Source organism: Diabrotica undecimpunctata, chromosome 10 (assembly GCF_040954645.1).
Source record: "Diabrotica undecimpunctata isolate CICGRU chromosome 10, icDiaUnde3, whole genome shotgun sequence".
Classification (NCBI taxonomy): domain Eukaryota; kingdom Metazoa; phylum Arthropoda; class Insecta; order Coleoptera; family Chrysomelidae; genus Diabrotica; species Diabrotica undecimpunctata.
Genome location: NC_092812.1, coordinates 58,086,618 through 58,101,295, shown reverse-complemented (window position 1 = coordinate 58,101,295; position 14,678 = coordinate 58,086,618). Strand labels below are relative to the sequence as shown.

Genomic DNA, 14,678 nt, shown 5'->3' with positions numbered 1-14,678 from the left:
TAATATGGTCTTTCAGATAGGCTTTTGTCATTTTACGGAACTTGGAGAAAGATGTTGTAGAGGATGATGGTTGTATAGTTTTTTGCTGAATATAATCTAGATTTTTTTACTAACTCAGTAAACGGGATCGGTAAATAAACATCAAAGGAGAAAGTTGAATTTCTCGTGGGGTAGTCAAGATTAGGTCTTGCTGGAAAAGCATGTAGGTTTTCACGAATTAAGCAAACAGTTTCTAAAATATATAAAGAGGGAAGCGTTAAAGTCCCGTGATTTTTTAAGTAGCTCTTTTTTGTAATATCAAAATAACATCACACTGAGTAGCTGTACTAGAAACCCAAAAATGAAGACAATATCGAAGATGAGACTCGAACAAAGAAAAATATATTATTTTGGAAGATGCTGAATTGATTTTCTTCAAAAGAGATCTTATTGCATAGCAGGCTGAGGTTAGTTTCTTATTTAACAAATATGAAGTGACCATTTAAGGTTGCTGTCTATAAAAATACCAAGAAATTTTACAGAATCAACGATACTGATCTGGCTGTTATTAAGAAGCAAGGGTTGAAGAGCTCCTTTATAGGATAATGCTACTGTCCTATCCACTTTAAGAAAGTAAATTAGAGTCGGACCAGGTTTTTATTTTAAGTAGATCAGAAGTTAAAGTTAGTAAGTAAAGATAGTTGCATGTAGACTTGCAATATTAGAGTTTCTCCAGGTGATACTGGTATCATCAGCAAAAAGAAAAAAATTTCCATCGATTTTTAAATTAGTGATGTCATTTATAAAGATAAGGAAAAGTAGAGAACCCAATATTGAACCTTGTGGTACTCCACATACAATACTTCTGTGACTAGAGTTAGTATCATTTGCTCTATCTAATCTCCGTTCATAAATTGTTGAGAGCACGAAATGTGCCTCAAACTCATAAAACGGTCGTAAACCATAGGCGTTCCTGAGGTGTTTATTCATTAAATAATAATATAATATTTTTTAATACTGTTATATATATATATATATATATATATATATATATATAATATTAATAATATTTTAATACTAATATATTTAGCAAAAAAACAATTAAAACTTTCACGGCTAATGTTATGTAATTATATTATATTAATAAAAATAAGAATTTAACCATTAACAATTTTGTAAATAAGAATACCTTATCTCTTTGGATATTTCAATACTAATCTTCGCGTTTAATCACTTTATTAGAAAACCTGGAATTCATATCCGAAGGTACTATTCGTTGCAAGATAATTAGGATGGAATTTCCCAGATTTTTAATAATATAATGGGTATGCTTTGTCCACGTGCCTCGTTTGTTCAGTTTATATTCGAAACTTAACTTAAAAGGGTGTAGTTACTACGAACGAAAACAATTTTTTTGTTTAGTACGTTTTTGATCGCATGTAATTTACGGCTTGTCGGTGTGTCCGCGTCTACGGCAGTAATTAGCGTCTCGAATATTTCTTTTGCGAATTATATGCAGTGCGTGAGTGATTTTTTATTCCATATACCTACGAACATATACGTACCTTTCGCTCGTGCTCGTTTTGTTGGATTGTTTGTGATGGCTTCATCATCAACATCATCAAGTTTTACACCGGTACTGTTGCGTACAGTCAGTAAGTCTGTCTATTCACCAAGAGAGTGGACTATTGTCCTGAATGTTCACGATGTTCTGTTTTCTCAGAATCCCACAAACACTGTTCGCAACATAGTCGAAAGTTGTGCCAACATGACTGGCGTAGGAGAGTCAACTTTATATAGGTTCCTATCAGAAAAAAAAACACGGTATAGCTAACCCAAACACAAACGAACACTTAAAGAGAGGGAAAAAGCCTATTGAAATTGATGAATTTGCCAAAAATGATATTCGAAGGAAAATTCATGGATTTTTTTTCAAAAAAGAAATACCAAACCTAAACAAAATTTTACAAGAAGTTAGAGACGACCCGGATTTGCCTCATATCGGACGAACTAAATTGTGGCAAGTTTTAAAAGAATTAAATTTCCGGTGGGAGAAATCAGACCGAAAATCACTTTTGATTGACCGGGAGGAGATAATATGTTGGAGAAGAAATTATCCATACGAAAATTCCGGGCTGAAGGAAGGCCCATCTTCTACCAGGATGAAACGTGGGTAAACTCAGGTCATACTCTAAAAAAAATTTGGTGAGATAAAAATATATTCAGCTCCAGGCAAACCTTTATGGAAGGTTGGTCTACTGGTATCTCCCCACCTTCTGGTAAAGGCAGTAGATTAATAATTTCTCACATTGGCAGTGAAAAAGGATTTGTTAAGCATGGTTTGTTGGAATTTCAGTCCAAAAGCACAAAAGACTATCACGAGGAGATGACAGCTGATGTTTTCGAAGAGTATTTTGAGCAGATGATTGAACACATACCACCAAATTCAATTATAGTATTAGATAATGCACCTTATCATTCACGACTAGTAGAAAGACTTCCAACGACTGCGTGGAAGAAACAGGATATTCTTGACTGGCTGCGGAATAAGTATCTGCCTTAGGAAGATGGAATGGTAAAAGCAGAACTTCTAAAAATTGCCCGGCAACACAAATCTAAGTTCAAGGAATACGTAGTTGACAAAATCGCGGAAAGGCGAAATATTACAGTCCTTAGACTTCCACCCTACCACTGCGAAATAAATCCAATTGAACTCATTTGGGCACAAATGAAAAGTTATGTGGCTAGAAAAAATACGTTATATAAAATACAAGCTGTACGTGAATTGTTATACGAGTCTTTACAACATATTACAGAACAAAACTGATAAGATGCAGTAAGGCATGTAATAGAAAAAGAACAAAAAATGTGGGATCTTGATAACATAATTGATGCGACCGTAGAGACACAACCGCTAATTATTAACCCTCAAGATGACTCGGATTCCGAAGTTGATCCTATTTATTTTGAATTTGAATAGTTTTCTAATCATAATTATTTAAGGTAAGTAATAATAGTTGTAATCGTAAGGTATTAAAGGGGAAAGGCGCAAAATGTCGCCTGTCAAAATGTTCAATGTGTTTTAAATGTATCCATTTTTTTTCAAATCCTGAGAAAACTAAACAGCATTTTTGAAAAATTTAAAAACAGAATGAAATATTTATTAGAATAAATAAAAAGTTTCTTTTGCATGCAATATTTTCAATTAAAAATTATACTATATTTTCTCTTTTATTTTCACCCCTGTTACATAACATATTAAAATAAACATTGTAGAAGTTTTCAGGGACTTTCTGCCCTCAGTAATAATGTAATCTTTCATTCCGCGTTTAAATTTTTCAAAAATATTTATTAGTTTTCTACGGATTCGAAAATAATGGATACATTTAAAACACATTGGAAATTATGCCAGTCGACATTTGGCGCCTTTCCCCTTAATTAAATAAATGTATCTTTTACAAATGGCAAGAAACTTTTTATTTTTGAATAAAATAAAGAAGTTTTATTAAAAAATACAATTTACATAAGTACAATTTAAAAAATATATTTATTTAGTTCAAAAAAATGTTTCAATCATATACTCTACGACACTGGTGTAACACATCTGTAACCATTCAAAATACCCTCGTAATAGGATTATAAGGTATTGTATTCCTTCAGATACAAGGTGGGTTAGTCGAAAACATCTTAAACCGTCAGTTTCAGGTTGGTTTTTACTATTATATCTTATTACCTATCCTCTCTGTATTTCAGCTCTCTAATTAGGGTTAAACTTGTAGTGAGCTATCGACAAATTGTGAACCGTGTATAGTTGTCTAGATAGAGCTCTATTCCATCTATCTGGACCAGTAACTGATCAGTTTGAGCTTACAAGCAAAGCAGTAACATCTCCAGAAGATGCCAACCCCTAGTGTTAGCGAAACATCGAGAACTAATCTCAGAAGACAACGGCCTAACAGCCCGAACAAACAATTTAACAAGTTAGACGATGGCCGTGAAAGCCTAACGCATTTTCTTGTATGTTTCGAAGAATATATTATGATACGCCTTTTTCTTCAGCACATGTTACAAGTATTGAAACAATTAAATGTTGTACCCATCAATTTATTACAAAATTTAAATTTTAACTCCATGTGTGCGTCTACCGAATACTTATTTGAAGATTCCACTTAATATAGATAAAGAAAGTCATCCGCTTGGGTAGAAAGGGGCGGCAGGGGATCATAAACTAATGCTATTATGTCGGTTTATACCTAATCTTTTAATTTATGGTAATATGGCCTGATAACTCTCAAGAAAAAATATTCCTATCTGAATATTTTAAAACTAGGCCAGTTTACAATGTCGGGATAAACTCTAAAACTGCCTAAGTATATTCTATTTGAATAAATTAAATTAATTACCATGTTTGCTAGAAATAAATCATAATTATAATTAAAACTATTTTAACAAATAACAAATTACTATTAAAAACTGTCTGCTCTCATTGCTTAATAAAATACTGGCCAAGTAGTGAATTTTGACTGAAATTTAAACGCTGTTAAATGCTACTGACAACAGTTCAAATAACTAAAATTTTTGCAAATTTCTTTCAATGTAGTGTTTGACGTGACGGATAAAATTTGTCATTACTGCTAGCCAAACATAGACGTTGCGTTTCGTTTTTAAGAGGTATAACACTTTTAGTAAATTTATACTTTTTCACTAGAAAAAAGTTAATATCAAAAGCAAGTTCAGGGCTGCCTAAATTCCCCAGGAAAATATCTGTCTAATGATGTGCCACACATAGTCTGTGCTCTATTTAAAATTAAGGGTTTGTGGTAGTTGAAGAGAGGGGGTTGACAAAAGACAGATGTCTATATCGTTAAAAGATAACCCCTTAAGTCGCCAACCCTGTATTTAACATTTCAGTGGCTTAAAATTTACTTTGATTTATTGACTATTCGTACAGGATTGTATAAAAAATAGTAATATTTTTTTTTCCGTGTGTCAAACACTAACACAAAAAAATAACTTCTCTTTCCCGACCTCATTAACTTGCTTTCCTTACTTCCAATTTTAAATATATTAAGACTGGTCTACTAACCGATTTGTGATAGGTGGTAAACCTGTTCTCCATCAACGTCTCCGTTTAACTCTTTTTATAACCAGGAAATTTCTAACATGACATTAATTTCCGAATCATTTGCTGTTTAAGTCATCAAAATTTTGTAAATAAACAATCTTTAAGCTAAAGTCGATACAGAATGTCTCGATATCAAGTTGATAAAACTGTATAGATGGTAAATGTGAGGAAAGTAAGTAGATAATAAATATAAATTACTTTAAACTTATTTTGTAATTTATAAAGAAAGAAAGCAACGATAAATTTTGGGGAGACTTAACGTTTGCAACTGAAGTCGCAAGAGGAGAAATATACATTGTAGGGAATTTTAACAGTTGGATCGGAATAAAAGACGAAATCTACACTAGACATAGAGAAAAATATGGAGAAATGACCAGAAATATTAATGGAATAAGATTGCTAGAATTTTGCAATTTAAAAAATATGATAATAACTAATAAAATTTTTAAACACAAAGAAATCGACATGTATACTAGAGAAGTGAAAAGTCGAAATGAAAAATCCATAATTGACTATTATACTAGTTGAAAGCAATGTTAGAAGAAAAGTAATGGATACAAAAGTACACGGAGGACCCGAAATATGCAGCGACCATCACATAATTATAAATAAAGTAATTAAGATACAAGAAAAAAGAAGAAAAAGCCTAGTACAGAATAGGAAAAACTAATTAAAAAAGAGACGATAGAAACGATAAGCTAAGAAATAAAGAAATGGCAATTATGTTTGAGAAAAAAGTAAACGAAAAACTTAGAACAATAAAAGAAACAGACTACAATAATGACATAAACAACCTATGCAACGACTACAAAGATATACTACTGGATGCAGCTAAGTAAGTATGCGAAACAAGTAAAAAAGACTCAGTAACAGACAGCGTGGTGGGTCGAAGAAATAAAAAAGCAAGTAAAAGTGAAGAAAAATGAATGGAAACAATGTCCAAAAGACAAAACAAACGAGAATTATAATAACTATAAAAATGAAATAAATATATTGGTCACAGTAGTAAAGAGAGATAATTGGGAAAAATTCGGAGATGCAATGGAAGAAGATAGCAAAAGTAACCTAAAGCTATTCTACAGAACCCTTAAGAAGATAAAAATACAAAAAAAAAACATGAAATATAATAATTATAATTAAAACTAAAAATGGAAAATTAATAACATAAACAAAAGAAATAGTTAAAAGATGGAAACAACACTTCGAAGAATTGCTAACAGATATAAACCAAGACAAGATTAATGAAGAACAAAATAATATATCGGAAGATAACACAGAAAACTCAATAAACGAGGAAGAACTAGAAGAAGTAATAAAAAAGTTAAATTATGGAAAAGCTCCTGGAATGGACAGAATAACAACATAAATTATAAAAAAACATGAGGAAAAATGGAAAACAAATATTACTAAAACTAAAAATAATGAATAAAATATGGAGAAATAAAGATATACCCGAAGATTGGAAAGTGTCACTAATAGTACCCATATACAAAAAAGGAGATATGACAGAATGTAATATCTATAGAGGGTTGACATAGGTATGTACATAGAGAATATACATGTATGAAACTCTGAGATAAAGTAATAAACAAACGATTAAGAATATTGTCAGAATACACATTAGACGAAGCTTAAAGTGGATTTAGTGGTAGGAGTATACAGAATCATATATTTACTTAAGAGCGTAGGCGCAAAATTTCGGGCCAATTTCGGTTACAGGGGTGAAAAAAAGAAAAAATTTAGTGTGATTTTGAATTTCAAATATCTCATTCAAAAAAACTTTTTGTTTATTCTAAGCGACTTTCGGCCCTCGGTAATAATGTAATCTTTTATTCTGCGTTTAAATTTTTCAAAAATATTTGTTAGTTTTCTCAGGATACGAAAAAAATGAATGTATTTAAAAAGCATTGGTCCGAAATTTTGCGCCTACGCTCTTAAAAATAGATAACAGATGATGCCCAGGTACTAGGTGTTAATAGTTATGCTGTTCAAAGAAACATTCAGTGGTTAATTCAAAACGGCAACTATACTAGAAGGTCAGGATCAGGCTGTAAAAGAGCAATATCCGCACGCGATGATCGATTTTTGGTTTCTTGTGGATGTGGTACGTGGATGTAGGTAGGTGGACAGTTCGTCGACGACTTCATGAAGCGAATTTATTATCAAGAAGGCCAGCCCTATCTCCACAGCTATCCGTGTAATACCGCAGATCTCAACTTGAATTGGAATTGCGCAGATTGGAGTAATGTTTTGTTCTCGGATGAGTCCAGGTTTTGCTTGAGATCACCAGACGGTCGCGAAATAAGCTGGAGAAGACAATAAGAACGATTTACCTAATGCAATATTACCGATAGATTAACATATCGGAGAGGCTCACTTATGGTTTGGGCTAGTATAAGTTCCTGTGCGCATACTGACTTAGTTCTTGTGGGTGTAAAGTAGTATGACAGGAGCAAGGTATATAAGAACAATTTTAGATAAGCATGTGGTACCTCTTGCGCCATTCATAGGACATAATTTTATTTGTACGGACGATAACGCACGTCCCCTCCGTGCTAGAATCATCAAAGAATTCTTAAAAGACGGCGGGATTGTCCGTATGAATTGGCCAGCTTCCAGCCCCGACCTCAATCCAATCGAATATCTACTTGACACACTGGGAAGATGAATTTTAGTTCGGCTACCTCGCCCAAACAACTTGCTTGAGCTTAGTGCTATTCTTTAGACAATATGGGACGAATTGGACCGACTTCATGTTCAGAATTTAATTACCACAATGTCAAGACGTGTGCAGGCTGTTATAAGGGTTATAAATTTCCTGAGGAGAAAATACTAGATAATTATAACAAATGACAAACATTATTTTATTATAACTTTTTTATCAACAAAGCTGCTTTTCTTTTTTCATAATGCATAATGCATAATGCATAATTACCACAAAATTTGGTAAATATGATAAATTTTTGAAAATTTATCAAATTAGCAGGTTTGTATGCATAATTCCCAACTCATAATGTGTATATTATACGATTAAAAAGTCAATAAATGGGTATTTTGCGTCACATACATTTATTTAGCCTGAACGAATTTTTAATAAGGGATTTGTAGGTAGGTGTCGTAAAACTAAAAAAGACAAAAACACAATTTACATGAACTTATACAAAATAGTTGCAACTTAATGTTTACAAAAGTTATAAACAATTAACAATTGTGCCTTTTTCTGCTGTTTTTGCAGCAACATATTAATTTAAAAAATTTTAGATTACGCCATTTTGAAGACTTTTCTATTTCTTAACAGATAAAATGTTTATATTTAATTATAGATAGATACTTACATGTCCCACAGGACAAATATTTCAATTTTAAATGAGTTAAATGTCAGCAAACGGCTTTCCAGCAAAGTATCTCCAACAATTAAAATACTTTGGACACGGTATAAGGGCAAACACAAAGATTATGGAAAGACTTATTATCCAAGGAAAGGTAAAATGTAAAAAATCACGTGGAAGAAGCAAAAATTCGAAAAAAAATCGTATTTTTCGCACTAACTTGTTAATAATTAACAAACTACGCCGAATTTTTGCAGAAAACATATATATTGGTTTACTATAGGTATATTAACGAAAAAAGTCATCAAATACCGAGCTATTGAGATGTGCTGAACCCTCTTAAATTTTACTTATTTCCCTGGAGTATCCGTGGCGATTGCGAAAACACTATGAGTTAAAAATGCAACAAGAAAACGCTTTCAGAACCTTTCTTTTTACCAATATATCTTAAGATACATAAACAACAACATTTGTAACTAAAGATACTTCCATAACAAAAGGAAGTACATACTAATACAAACTTTTCTATTAGTAATCTTCTCAAAAATTCCACCCATTATCTATTAATTATTAATATATTCCAAACAGGAATTTATATTGTTATACATTCCTATTATCAATTACTCGACTTATTTAATTAACATTTCGCAGCAAATTAAAATGCGCGACAGTGTTACGAACTGATGAATTGGTGAGGCAATTGTTAAAAAGAAAACGGAATAATTATTTGTAATCTAATTCTTCGGAGAATGATTTTCAAAGACGGTACGACTTCCTGGAAGGACTATTAATCATCTGACAGAATTTTGGCCAAAGCTTAACCAGCATGAATATTTATTGAGTTGAAACAAATATGAAGAGAAATAAATCAATCACTTCAGTATAATAATATGTCATACTTATTTAAATATACAAATGATGTAAATTTTTGAAATCGTAGGCTTCCACGGCCAGAGTCAGAATTATAGTTTATTCGTCTTCCGGGTTTGGACCGTGTCATTTGTGAGTGACCCAAAAGTGGGTTCATCTCGACGTTTCGCTACAATTGTATGTAGCTTCTTCAGGAGAACAAAAAGAAAAAGAGACAAAAGACAGGAAGATGGGTAGTTAGCAACGGTAACTCAGTTACTCAACGCAACCAGAGGCGAATACTAACTACCAAGATGGGCATTTGGTCACAGTAACTCAACTACTCAACGCAGCCAGAGGTGAAAACCAAATGCCAGGACAGGGATTCACGTCCAACAGCTCAGAACACTAACGCGTCGAGAGGCAGGGAGTGAATCCGACGATTACTCCGCTACCGCTCTATTTATAGTCGCGGTGACCTGTCGTGTCGGGACGTATTATCGGCACACTCCGTGGCGCGAACGTCAAGAAGCGCGCGCTGGCCAATCATGTGGCAGCATCGTGGTAGCGGGACCGGACGGCGGCTCTAGACTGGGATTCCAGATGGGAGACAAGTAGTATCCTTCCTCTCGATTGATATTATGTGGATTTTTTCGGATCTCTAGAGATTCGCGGATTTTCCTGGAATAAAAGAAGGGGCTCTTAGAAATAATATGAGTTTTTTCGAACAATATGGAATGACCGGTTTCTTGGCAGTGTTCCGCAACTGCAGAATGGGAGAAAAGACCTGATCGAATGCATCTTTGATGCTCTTGAATCCGAGTTTTGACGGAACGACCAGTTTCGCCAATATACACTTGTCCACATGAACAAGGAATAGAATAGACACCACAGGAAGATAGGGGCGGTAATGGGTCCTTAGGAGAGGGTAGATATTGTTGTGTCTCCTAAGGACCCATTACCGCCCCTATCTTCCTGTGGTGTCTATTCTATTCCTTGTTCATGTGGACAAGTGTATATTGGCGAAACTGGTCGTTCCGTCAAAACTCGGATTCAAGAGCATCAAAGATGCATTCGATCAGGTCTTTTCTCCCATTCTGCAGTTGCGGAACACTGCCAAGAAACCGGTCATTCCATATTGTTCGAAAAAACTCATATTATTTCTAAGAGCCCCTTCTTTTATTCCAGGAAAATCCGCGAATCTCTAGAGATCCGAAAAAATCCACATAATATCAATCGAGAGGAAGGATACTACTTGTCTCCCATCTGGAATCCCAGTCTAGAGCCGCCGTCCGGTCCCGCTACCACGATGCTGCCACATGATTGGCCAGCGCGCGCTTCTTGACGTTCGCGCCACGGAGTGTGCCGATAATACGTCCCGACACGACAGGTCACCGCGACTATAAATAGAGCGGTAGCGGAGTAATCGTCGGATTCACTCCCTGCCTCTCGACGCGTTAGTGTTCTGAGCTGTTGGACGTGAATCCCTGTCCTGGCATTTGGTTTTCACCTCTGGCTGCGTTGAGTAGTTGAGTTACTGTGACCAAATGCCCATCTTGGTAGTTAGTATTCGCCTCTGGTTGCGTTGAGTAACTGAGTTACCGTTGCTAACTACCCATCTTCCTGTCTTTTGTCTCTTTTTCTTTTTGTTCTCCTGAAGAAGCTACATACAATTGTAGCGAAACGTCGAGATGAACCCACTTTTGGGTCACTCACAAATGACACGGTCCAAACCCGGAAGACGAATAAACTATAATGATGTAAATTTTAATTGCAATTGGTAGTGTAATACTAGAATAGTACACCTGGTAAATTAGCAGAATTTTAATTAAAAAAATACCTAAGGTTTTATAAAGTGGTAGGTGGGGGTATAATACATAAAATAAAAATAAATTAAACGGCTGAAAAGTTACGGGGTGAATAGGGGGTGGGGGTTAAATGGAGACGAACAAGGTATTTTTTATTTCCGGCAAAATTTAACATCTTATTAAAAAATTTTACATGAAAAGTTTTAGATAATATAAAATTCTACAACTTTTTATATAATTAACATTAATCAAAATTAACAGTAATCAAAATTACTGAGAAAAATGAAGAAAATTGTGTTTTTTTTCGATGTTTTGGTTTTTTATTTTTCATTTCGGTCAAACTTATTCAGTTTTAATGAAACTTATATACTAAAAATATACTATAGGTTCTTAATTATCATATTTTTTTAGAAAAAAAATCTAAAATTTTCGGAAATATTTGGCAATTTATTATTTAAATTATGTAGTGATGGAAAATATGATTGAAGAAAATCTGGAAACTTGAAACAAAAACATACAGTAGTTATGAGACAATAAGCTTATCAGCCATCCAAGGTAGATTTTACAGATAACAGTGAAGACTTTAACAGTGAAGAAAATAACAAAGCACAAAGATATCAAGGATCGCGTTTTTCAGGATCTCTTCGGAGTAGGCATTAAAAAGAATTGGCGACAATACGCATCCTTGTCTCACTCCACATCTAATTTCAATTTCTTCGGACAGCTGTTCGTTAACACTTAAGAAGTATAGTGTAGATGAAATAGCAAAAGAAGATGTAGTTAAAGTCATTGCAAGTAGACTGATTACTGAAATACAGAACAACAATATTATACCTAATCATCAGTTAGGTTTTCGCCAAAAATACGGCACAACTGAACAAGTGCATAGAGTGGTAGAAAAGATACAATCAGCCAAGAAAAGAGCTGTTGTAATACCCTTTTCCTGAATGTTAGTCAAGCATTTGACAAGGTCTGGCATACAGGATTACTATTCAAACTGAAGAAAGCAATATCTCAGCCGCTATACACGATACTAAAATTATACCTCGAAGAAAGACTATTTTATGCCAGAAGAAAGTGCGTCTAACATCCCCAACATAAATGGAGGGGTCCGTGTCTTGGAACCAATTCTCTACACAATCTTTACAGATGATTTCCCAACTGGAGAAGAATCCACAATCAGAACATTCGCAGATGACACTGCAATTCTGGTCAAAAACCCAGATCTCATACAAGCAGCTGAAATATTACAACAAACCATACATTTAATTGAAATATGAGCTAAGAAATGGAAGATAAAAATCAACGAAGGAAATTCAGTTAACATGGTAGTTACTAGATGTCACAAAGAAACACCAAATGATACTGTAAAATATCTTGGATTACACCTAGACAAGAGGCTAAAATGCAGGATACACTTCTGGATAAACAGCAAGCAATTAGGTATAAAATTCAAAGAACACTATTGGTTACTCCACCGTAAATCCACCTTATCATTATCTAACAAAATATTAGTGTATAAAGCAATTATCCGGCCCATCTGAAAATAAGGGATTGAACTGTGAGCAACTGCAGCAGATAGTAACATAGCAATACTAGAGCGATTTCAATCTAAAGTTCTTCTTGCCATCACGGATGCACCGTGGTTCATTCCATATGCAGACATTTACAGGGACTTGAAGATCGAACCGGTGAAGCAAATGATTGTTAAAAGCAGTGATAAATATTTTAAATGACTGGAAAAATACCCCAAAGAGTTAGCAGTAAATTTATTGGACAACTCCACATAACTAATTAGATTAAACATTAGAGCTCCTGTTGACTTACCATTTAGAAAATTGGTGTCTAGACTTAGTTTTAGTTATCAGTACGAGTTAATAGTCATTGGACTAAAACTCTTGCTTACATACTATGTTCGTTCAACAAAAATATTTAGTGTTACTTGTTTGTATGTAACAGATTGTATTTTAAAACAAATAAAAAATTATCTCCTCCCATTATATGTCCATAATTCTTCTTCTTCTTCTTCTAATGGCGCTACAACCCTTTGTGAGTCTTGGCCTGCTTAACAATGTTCTTCCATTCTGCCCTGTCGGATACTTTCCTTCGCCACTGCCTGATGTTCATGGTTTTAAGATCCCTCTCTACGTCGTCTATCCATCTTTTACGGGGCCTTCCTCTTGTTCTGTTTCCTTGGGGCTTCCATCTCTGGACTACTTTTACAGCTCGATTATCTGGCATTCTTTCTAGGTGACCAAGCCAGTTTAGTCTTTGTGACTTTACAAATCTGACAATATCTGCGCTCTGCATTAGTTCATCCAGCTCGTGATTCATTTTAATTCTCCACGAACCATCGCTGCATTGGGTTGGTCCAAATATCTTCCTTAGTATTTTGCGCTCAAATATTCTCAGTTAAATTTTCATCAGTGGTTGAGAGGGTCCACTTTTCACATCCATATGTGACCACTAGTCTAATTACTGTTTTGTAGATTCTCAGCTTAGACTCACGATTCAGTAACTTACTTTTCATTAAGTCTTTGTATGCATAAAAGCACTTATTACCGCTAAGAATCCGTGCTTGTATTTCTTGACTGATGTTGTTGTTGTCATTTATTATTGAGCCTAGGTAGGGAAAAGTGGAGGCATATTTGTAGGTATGGTTGTCTACCTTCAGATTCTCATGTTCATTCGATTTTGTGCACTCCATATATTTTGTTTTGCTTTCATTTATATAGACCAAACGTAGCAGCTTCTCGTTTCAGTTCTATAACTTTTTCGCTTAATACACTTTTGTTGCGGCTTATTATGGCAACATCATCCGCATATGCGCATATTTGCATAGATCTTGTATTAATACAGCCGTTTATATCCAGTTTTCTAACAACAGCTTCTAAAGTTAGATTAAAAAGTGTTGTTGATAAGGCATCCCCTTGTCTAACTCCATTTTCAATATCAAAGGCCTGCGTCATATCTCCATCTATTTTCACCATAGCTTTGGAACCCTCCAGAGTCATATATGTCATATATGTATATATGAGTTATATGTCCATAATAGAAAACTATTTAATTAAAGCAAAAAAATTAGCATAAAGTAAAAACATTCAAATAAACCAGAAAGCTTTTGTTCGATAATCCACAAACTTCTTTTTTTTTGTAGAATACTGCAGTGCACAACTCGATAGTACCCTACTATTTGCTGGTGACAAAATATTAGCTCAAGAAACCCAATATAATTTCCAACTAACAATTAGTATGCAATGCAATCTCAAAAAACATGAAAGTTATGGCACATAAAGACACATTTCGTACGGTCTAAAATAATCACCGATAAGAGACCAACGGAGCATTCGCATTTTAAGTACTTGAGAAGTGAGAACCATAAATTCCAAACAATATGCGTTACAACAAATTTAATATAACCCTACACATAAAATAAAAGATACAAAAATAAAATCCCATAAAACTGTGGCCGTACTAAAAAGAAAATTCGAATACAGGTATAATATCAGAGAAGTGTTAAGGCTGCACAAAAAAAATATGGCGGATATGTGGCGGGTGCAATGGAGGATACTCGGGAGGGAAAAATCC

General features: G+C 34.1%; 1 protein-coding gene across 1 annotated transcript in view; it reads right to left on the bottom strand.

Moving 5' to 3' along the window:
* Hmgcr (HMG coenzyme A reductase) overlaps positions 1–14,678 on the bottom strand; it is a 206,248-nt gene that overhangs the window by 144,645 nt on the left and 46,925 nt on the right. The gene's annotated exons all lie outside the window — the stretch shown is intronic.